Here is an 8,529-nt window from a genome sequence, read left to right on the forward strand (position 1 = left end):
TGTAAACATTACCTGAGCATCCTTGATGTGATGCCAGGGCCTAACTCTGCTTTAGTGTGAGCACAGAGACAAAGATAAGTGACTGATTTGCAATCCACGGCATTCTTCAGAAAGCAGCAATCTATGGTGTTTGTTGTCCATAAGTGGCAGAGAGACTCAAGGGTATAAATGGACATTATCCGTGGAAAAAGAGCCATCCAGGCCTTCACTAACCATTTTTGCTTCTATGACAAAAAAGATGAAATGCTAACTGGCCGTCTTTTGTAGAAAACTGTTGGGTTTTCATTCAGGAGATCAAAGCAGATCCACTACCTCAATCAGCATTAAATGTGTTACAGAGCAGAGAACAGTGCCAGATGGAAAAGTCTTCTATAAACAAAAAGAATTTATTAACTATGAAATTTTATCATAGTTCAGGTTTGTATCTATTAAGTATGTATGCATTAGTATTCACACATTTTCTCTAGGCATCAATGTTTACTTAAAATGATACGAGTTGAACAGATTTAAAAGCAAGAAAATTCTAGTTTGCGATCATTCAAACTATATCAAATCCTACCAATTTTATAAGGAAAGGCACAGAAGAAAAAATAATTCAGTGGATATGGAGATAAATCTCTGTGATGAGCTGAAACTGATGTCTGTTGAAAAACCAAAGAAAACACTATAAAATGAGGCTAAATTTAAATTTATTCTAGGAGGGCAAACCCAGCGACTTCTTGGAAACACATGCCTTAACAAGCTCATGCAGTTATAAGGTTGGTAATGAGTTGATAACAGCTTTCGCCATCTATGCCTTTCTCATTCCTAGTAATTGGCAGTCTCTTGTGACCTTCTGGTTTCAAGCAAGTGCAAGGTGAGCGATGCTTAGAGCCTCAGAAAAGGAAAGGATATGGAAAGCCAATGTGGACAAGAGTCAGTTCCCACTCTCCCATTTCAAAGTAGACAATAAGAAAAAGGTAATGGCCAGCGCATATGCAGTCAGTAATGTGAAGGCCAAGGCAAATGGGAGCAAACACGTTGAGTTCAGCTTGTGCTTAACAGGGCAGGAGTTCAAGGCCAGCGTGGACTTGAAGGTAAGATCCAGTCCTTTAAAAAGGGGTGGGGCAGAGAATACAATGGATAAAACAGTCAGGCTAGATAAAGATTCCTCTGCAGGGTAAAGAATAGACTGATAAATAAAATCAAGATAACTAGGTAAAAAGACTGTGAAAAACGGGCAAACTGATGGAGAACCCAGATAAACATAGTCATCAAAATGGAGAAACTCATCCTATCTTGCTTTTCAGAGGGGGCCTTGAAAGTGAATCAAGTGTGTCCCATGTTCTCTAAAAGCAGCACAGTAGTGACAGAGAATCAGGTTAAAGGCAAGGGGGCTCCAACAGAGAGATCTGAGAAGGCATCCTGCTGAGCCTCCTACTAGAGGCTTGAAATTGAAGGTGGTTGAAGCTTGCTAATCTGCATGGCCATATCAAGCAACCACAACCAAGACTTGAGGTGGCTAGTGGCAGTCCAGATGACCCTTTCGTTATCAGTACGTAGAGGCTCCCCCAAGCTGCCACAACCTGGGCCAGGGTTAGGGTTAGGGTTAGGCTAATAGCACAAAAGATCCCTGTGCTATCTGTATGATGCAGACCACGTCAGATACCTCCCTGGGACCTTTAGTTAATTAATACAAGTAGCCTATTTCTAGAACCTACCTTCTTGGAAGAAATGACATGTACTCTGAGCTGAGTTTCAATGTTGTTATGCCTCTTTGTGCACTGGGGGTTGCATTGCACCAGGAAACTATTTTTCAAATTGTACTTAAATTGTGTTTAGATATGCTGACAGTAAACCTCTGGCATCAGACTCCCAAAGTTTGGTCTAGCACTGACCAAGTAAGGCTGATCTGAATTTTTCTTCTCGCCTCTTTGTGGATCATTTCCCTGCTGGCCAAGACACTTGCAAGGACCCCCACAGATAAAGGATCCTTCAGGCTGACACCTGAAAGATTGACAGGGTACAAATTAAGAAACAAAACCTAAGATGGGATTCTTTTTACCTGTGACTTCGTTTATCAGGGTAACCATGGGAGGCATTGTTTGGGCTTTTCCCTGGGCCCCCTCAGCTTCAGCCCTGACATGAACCTTAGTTTTTGCTCCACAAGGATAAGGAGGAGGAAACTGAAACTCCATGTGTATTACTATTTATGATTTAAATCCTGAATGATAAAACGTATCCTAATATGGCATTTTCTGGGTCTTGATAGGAAGAGAAACAGGGGATCAAGATAGAAACTATGTCAGCACATAGTAGGGCAACAGCTACATATCTCTTTTTTTGCATACCTTACTTTTTTTCTTGGTTATTTTATTTGTTTACATTTCAAATGTTGTCCCCCATCCCTGTTTCCCCTTTGCACTCTCCATCCCACCTCCCCTTTGCCTCTATGATGGTGCTTTCCTACCCATCCCCCCATTCCCACCTCACCATTCTAGTGTCCCTTTGTGCTGGGGTATCAAGCCTCAGGATCAAGGGCCTCCCCTCCCATTGATGCCAGATAAGGCAATCCTTTGCTACATATGCACCTGGAGCCATGGGTCCCTCCATGTGTACTCTTTGGTTGGTGGTTTAGTTCCTGGAAGCTCTGGGGTCGGGGGGGAGGTCTGGTTGGTTGCTATTGTTGTTCTTTCTATGAGGTTACAAACCCCTTCAGCTCCTTCAGTCCTTTCCCCTAACTCTTCCCTTGAGGTAACCATGCTCAGTCCTATAGTTGGCTGCAAACATCGCATCTGTATTGGTCAGGCTCTGGCACAGCCTCTCATGGGACTGCTATACTAGGTCCATGTGGAACCCCAAGGATTCATGGCTGTCTGCCTCTCTTCCTTGGCAAGCTCCAAGGCAGTGTAAAACTGTCTCAAAAAGAAAAGAATAGAAGAAATAGAAGGAACATCACTTGGAAAACTACTCCTGGCCAGTGTTGTTTCCAGACCTTTCCTAAACACACACACACACACACACACACACACACACACTTGCTCACATGTCCCCCTTCCTCTGTAGCTACTTCTCTTAAGAGTAAATGTTTCTGAAAGACTTGTCCATGCTTGCCATTTCCCCATTCTCTCCTGATTTTTGTCTTCATTCCACATCTACCTGTTGCCAACGCCAGTGTTTGGTCCTCATCTGATTGGAGCTGATCATCCTCACTTGACACTTCCCATCAATGGACAAAATTGGTATTCATATTTGCAAAGCAAAGGCACCACAGAAGTCCAAGGTTCAGAGTGGCTGTCCTCTCTGGTGTGACAACTGGTGTGTCACTGTATTGTGTTACAGTGACAGTGCAAACTAATGAAGACAGAAACCAAACCCTGCTGCACTGCACTCATTTACATACGTTTTCAATTACACTTGAAATACGTTCCATGTTCATCCAGAGTACTCACCACTAAACTCCTTGGATTAAATTCTTGAATTTGTTGCCTCTCTAAGAAAGCATGAGGGACAAAGAGAACCTGAAAGTGACAACTTCTACAAGAGATTCTAATTCTGCCTTTCAGTTATAGAAGTTTGTGTCCTGGGACCTTTCTCTGATCTGGTGACTTATGCAAGAACCTCTTATTTTATAAACATAGTACCTAATGTAAAACATACATACTATATGTGATTTCTACACATTCACTATATCATACAATTTTATAAATATTCCACAGGATGCTACTGTGTCATAACTCATGAATGTATCATATATAATTACATAATCTATTGTTATGTTTTGTATAGGCTATGTATAATTAACACATATGTATATAATTAGAGGTTCTTTAGCTTCAGGAACCAGATAATTATGGCAACTAATTTGTTTAGAATGGTTATATTATATTGATATAAGTGGAGTAAAATTAGACATGAGAAATTTCATGGTTGCTTAAGCCAAATTGAAAATCCTGGGCTACACATTTTGGAGATCTGAGCTGGAGTGTGAGGATCTCAGCAGCAGCAAGATTTCATGGCTGCGTTGATGCAGCTCAGGCTCATCTCCACCTGTCACCTGGAACCTCCACTCTCCTTCACAGCTCTCCACTGTTTCTGACCTATGCCTCATCTTGATAGTCATCAGATCTCCCAGGACTCCTCCAGCACTGACTTTTGGCTTTCAGCTTTCACCCAGGGCTGAGAGGGAGTTTCATGAATCCAGCTCTCGCTCTTGGGGTGGACCATCCTAATAGTTGTGATTCTGTGACCTGTGGCTATGTGTGGGTAGAACAGGGGCTCTGAGCTAGCAGAGGCACTGGTTTCCCAGCCAAGTTGGGAGGGAAGGGAGAGCCAGTTCTTCTGCTGCGCTGTTGGCAGGCAGATGCTTTGATTGATAAATATATAAAACACATTAAAACACAGACTTCTAAGGCTTTTGGTGTGGTTCAAATTTCAGGGTCAAGCTTCATTTAGGAACAAAAATGCACCCCCTTCTCTGCTTAAGTGAAATAGAGTTCAGACTAGGGTACGTTCTCAATGCCATTGAAGTTTACAACAGAAACTAGCTTTACTCCAAGTATTTAGATCCCTGCTAGTAGGTTTCCTCTTTTCAACTGTTGGACAAATGTTAACTTTGCAAATTCTAAATGTTAATGTTTTCTAGTGAAGTAAGCTTTCTTTCTTTCTTTCTTTTTTAAATCACCTTCCAGCCTTAGTATCCATTTAACTTTTTTTTTAAGCCAACTTGCATTTGGAATTTCTGGATTCTCCCGTTTGTCATGCAAATATTCAGTTCTGTTCTTTTTACGATAATACAAAATAGAGTAGTTTCTCATAGCAACCTTGTAAATCATTTACTCTCTATTACATGCAGCTGGTTTTGTTACAACAATGGTTTTCTTTGAATATACACTGCTGCACATATAAACGCCAGCATGATCATCCTCTACCTAGACTTTCTATGCAATTATTGTTTGCCCCAAAATACTAAGATAATTCGGGAATATAGAAACTTGTTGTAATTCATTTCTTTTTAATATGCACCTATATTGAGGGGGAAATCTAAATTTCTAAAAATGACATCTCATCTCTTTTTGTTATAGAGACTAGAGTTTTCATCTTGCTAGAAACTCAGAGTCAAAATCAAAACCAGCTGAGGTAGTTACTCGGGTGCCTTCCTTCAGCTCATTCAAAAGAATATGGGATGAACGGTAAGAATTAAGTAAACCACAAATTATTTTGGAGTATCTGGTTTGTATTATAAATAAATTTTTTACTGCCGTTTTTTTTTCAAAAATATTGCCTGTATTTTTGATATTCATTCTTATGATCTAATGTAAACTGTGTCCTACCAGTTTAGTGTATTGTTGGTTTGTGATTACATTTTTTTCATTACAGTCATATGCTATAAATATTTTTTCACTCTGCCCTTTGTATCCCTCACAATATGGCTATGGTCTTTAAGATATGTCACTGAAAATGTTAAGAGAAATAACCCCCATTTATGCCAGCATATATATACTTCACACTCTAAATGGTATCTAACCAGATCAACAGTTAAGCATCTCCTTTTAAAGCACTGGATTAAAAAACATTAAAAGGCAACAACAACCAAAAAAATGTCAACACAGAGTGATCTCTGGTTGCAGCATTTCATCCTTTATTGGTCTTGACTAGAACTTTGAAAGATGTGCTGATAAATTATATTACTTTATTATTTAATAAATTCACAATTGGTTAGTTCTTTGTTTTGATATATAAATGCAGGCTTGGGTGTAGCTCTGAGGTAAAGTCTTACCTACCATGTATAAGACCCTGAACTTAATTCCCAGCACTGCAAAAATAAAAGTATGAAGTACATCTCTTTGTTGAGCTTTCTTATATATTTAAAAATAGTACACTATACAATAGCGTGGTATTACCATTCTTGTTAAAAAGTTCTGTTATCCAAAAGATTACAGTAGATTTCATGTAAGAAGAATAATAAAATGACCAGTTACATCAAAAGTCCCTCCCTTTGAGTCCTGAGAGTCACTCATCTCCTAGGTCTCTGTTACATTCTGAAGGGTCCCCCCACCTCCTACCTCCCAAAGTTGCCTGTTTCCATTCTTTCTGCTGGCCCTCAGGGCTTCAGTTCTTTCCCCCACCCAATAAGTGATCATGTTTCCCACCCAGATCCCTCTCCCTTTTCCTCTCTTCCCCCTCCCAAATGGGATTAAGTCATCCACACTTGAGCCCTTCAGCTTGTTGAACTTTTTGAGTTCTGTGGACTGTATCTTGGGTTTTCTGTACTCTTTTTTTTTTTTTTTTTTTTTTTTTTTTTTTTTTTTTTTTTTTTTTTTTTTTTTTTTTGGCTAATAGCCACTTATTTGTGAGTACATACTATGCATGTCCTTTTGGGTCTGGGTTACCTCACTCAGGATGATATTTTCTCATTCCATCCATTTGCCTACAAAACTCAGGATGTCCTCATTTTTAATAACTGAGTATTAAGTATGTAAATGAACCACATTTTCTGTATCCGTTCTTCTGTCATGGGACATCTGGGTTGTTTACAGCTTCTGGCTATCACAAACAAGGCCACTATGAACATAGTGGAACATATGCCTCTATGGCCTGGTGGGGCATCTTTTGGGTATATTCCCAAGAGTGGTATAGCTGGGTCTTCAGGTAGATCTATTTCCAATTTTCTGAGGAACCTCCAGATCAATTTCCAGAATGGCTGTACTAGTTTATACCAGCAATGGAGGAATGTTTCTCTTTCTTCACATCCTCACCAACATGTGCTGTCACCTGAGATTTTGATCTTAGCCATTCTGATTGGTGTAAGGTGGAATCTCAGGGTCATTTTGATTTGCATTTCCCTGATCACTAAGGACTTTGAACATTCCTTTAGGTGCTTCTTAGCCATTTTAGATTCCTTTGTTGTGAATTTTCTGTTTAGCTCTATACTCCATTTTTTAAATTGGGTTGTTTGATTTTTAGGTGGCTAGTTTCCTGAGTTCTTTATATATTTTGGATATTAGCCCTCTATTTGATATGGGGTTAGTGAAGATTTTTTTCCCAATCTGTAGGTTGCCGATTTGTTCTATTGGCCCACCTCCAGCAGAAAGGCAGGGTATCAAGTGAGGGACAGGGTTGCCATCCTACAGTCAAAACTCTGACCCATTGTTCCTGTCTGAAAGAACTGCAGGGACAAAAATGGAGAAGAGCCTACGAAAAAGGAGGTCCAGTCACAGGCCTAAATTGGGGTCCAGTTCAAGGGGAGACCCAAAGGCCTGACACTATTACTGAGGCTATGAGTGCTCTCATGACTGCCCTCCAAAAGACCCAATGAGCAGCTGAAAGAGTCAGATGCAGATATTTGCACTGAACCAATGGACAGAAGCTGCTGACCCCTGTGGTTGAATTAGGGAAAAGCTAGAAGAAGCTGAGGAGGGCCTCCTGTAGGAGGACCAGCAGTCTCAATTAACCTGGACCCCCAAGATCTCTCAACCAGGCAGGCCTGGACCACCAACCAGGCAGCAAACTACACCAGCTGATATGAGGTCCCCAACACACATATACAGCAGAGGATGGTCAGGTCTGGGTTCAATCAGAGAAGTTGCACCTAACATTCAAGAGACTGGAGTCCCCAGGGAGTAGAGAGGTCTGGTGGGGTGGGGAGTAGGGGGTTGGGAAAACCTTGTGGAGACACTGGGGTGGGGAGGAGGTATGGGATGGGGAACAGTCAGAGGGTAGACCAGGATAAAATCTGGAGTGTAAAAAAATAAGATTAAGTAAAATTAAAAAAGAAGAAATAAAGAAAATGACCAGTTACTTAACATATGGTTTGTATGTTAGCGGTGCTTCTCATTCCCACTACAAGGTTGTGACAGACTCCTCAGTAGTCCCTGAAGCTCCATAAAGAAGCCAGCATAGTTTATAAGAGGAAGCAGAATGTGATAGTCTTACACCAAGGAAGGGTTTTGAATGCAAAGACTGATGGAAAGGTTGAGTCTCTAGGAGTCAAACATCATTGGCAGCTGAGATTTATATCCACCAACAACAGGAGGACCACACATTGTTGGATATAAGAACATAGTCAGCCATCTAGAGCAGCAATGTGACAGATACCCCTCACAGTGTTACCATTAGTAAGTCTCCTAAAGAGATACAGGTATCTCAAACAGCAAGCCTATTTAAGAAATCTCACATGTCCATGATGAGCTAAGGTGGTATGAGTGCTTTGAGGAGGTTATAAACAGACTTCTGTAAGTCACAAGGACAAACATGCTGTAATTCCAGGCTCCAGAATACTGCAACACATGCTGAAGATGAGGTCAAGGCACATATTGAGTGTTAACTCTCTTTAAACTCCCAGAATTTGACTGGTCAAAACAAGAAATTTTTCTTAGATCTGCTGCAACCAGAGAGAACCACCATAATAGAGTTTCAGCAGAGTCTCACAGCAGGGGGCGGGGAGGGCTTTGGAAAGGGAGTCAGGCAGAGACTGGTGACTCTCCTGGGCATATACCCAAAAGATACTGCCACATGTAATAAGGACACATGCTCCACCATGTTCATAGC

The 8,529-nt window shown here is 40.8% G+C and overlaps 1 pseudogene; it reads left to right on the forward strand.

The window, feature by feature from the left end:
• The first annotated feature begins 863 nt into the window (after positions 1 to 863).
• The window catches only part of LOC116101478, a 41,882-nt pseudogene continuing 34,216 nt past the window's right edge, over positions 864 to 8,529 (forward strand).

Source organism: Mastomys coucha, unplaced genomic scaffold, assembly GCF_008632895.1.
Source record: "Mastomys coucha isolate ucsf_1 unplaced genomic scaffold, UCSF_Mcou_1 pScaffold21, whole genome shotgun sequence".
Classification (NCBI taxonomy): Eukaryota; Metazoa; Chordata; class Mammalia; order Rodentia; family Muridae; genus Mastomys; species Mastomys coucha.